General features: G+C 49.9%; 1 protein-coding gene across 1 annotated transcript in view; it reads right to left on the reverse strand.

Annotated features, from left to right (window-relative positions):
• The window catches only part of ATP2C2 (ATPase secretory pathway Ca2+ transporting 2), a gene marked incomplete at its 5' end in the record, with an annotated part of 28,360 nt that overhangs the window by 26,251 nt on the left and 868 nt on the right, over positions 1-1,241 (reverse strand). The gene's annotated exons all lie outside the window — the stretch shown is intronic.

A 1,241-nucleotide genomic window follows, 5' to 3' on the forward strand; every position in this document is an offset into this window, starting at 1 on the left:
GGTACGGGGAGCCGGCGGGCGGCGGTACGGGGACCACACACATGGCTGACCTCCAGTCCAGGAACACAGCAGAGATTTTACGCTCCTCACTAAACGTCGGTCCCCCTGATGGCAGCTGACAGAGGACGGGGAGGGGACACAAGTCACTGGTGGGACCTCATTGAAGGTCGGGGGAGGGGGACAAGGACCGCACACAAATGTTGGATCCGTGTCCTCAGATAATAACACCGGACCGGCACCCAGCCATGCGGAGCCGAGTGATGGAGCCGCCTTCACATGGAATTCCGAATTCTTTTATAGATCATGAAATGTATTTTTAAATACGAGGTGTGGAAGCTCCAGAATGTGACTTGTTATCAGCTTCCTGTACAGGGGGGGAGGGGAGAGCAGCACAAGGAGCCAATCAGTTCATATCTTACAGGGAATATGCGGATAGATGGAGAGAGCAGAGTGATACAGGTGAGAGATGAGCCAATCAGTGTGCAGCTTCCTTGTTTTATTGATCAGTCACGAAGCGGGGGTTGCCTGTAAGTGAAAGGGAAACTGCATAAAATGGAGAAGAATCAGGTCTCCTCATATGCCGGGCAGGACTGTGTTTTGTGGCAGAGCTGTGCAAATGTCAGGAATGAATGGACAGAAAATCAAAACAATGGGCAGATCCCCCGTCATCCTCGCCCCAGAAACAGGAACTGAATTCACAGAGATAGACAGCCAAAAAAAAAAAATCAGATTATGAGCAAGAAAATCTCTTCCCCATATAAACCGCTCACTCATCTCTCCATCATCATCCTCATCATCATCCTCATCATCATCCTCATCATCATCCTCATCCTTCCTCCAACATTACTACACCATTGTCCAGAACCCCAAAGAGGGCCCCCAACAGAGCTCTATCTACACAATGTGTGTGACTGTGGGGGAGGGGACATTAGAGTGTAAGCTCCTCTGTACAGAGACTGATGTGACTGTGGGGGGAGGGGACATTAGAGTGTAAGCTCCTCTGTACAGAGACTGATGTGACTGGCTCAATGTTCTCTGTACAGCGCTGCGGTATATGTCAGAGCTATAAAAGAGACGAGTATATATGATCTCCTGATGTACATACATGTTACATGTGAGGTCACCACAAGGCTGATCCGTGTTATGTTGGTCTGTACCGTGAGCACACACATGACCCGGGACCTCCTCTGCCTCTTGTCATGGTGTTATTTGTACAGGAACTCAGCAGCCACTGTGCCCAC

The sequence above is a fragment of the Nanorana parkeri genome, unplaced genomic scaffold, assembly GCF_000935625.1.
Source record: "Nanorana parkeri isolate BGI_ZX_2015 unplaced genomic scaffold, ASM93562v1 scaffold2031, whole genome shotgun sequence".
Classification (NCBI taxonomy): domain Eukaryota; kingdom Metazoa; phylum Chordata; class Amphibia; order Anura; family Dicroglossidae; genus Nanorana; species Nanorana parkeri.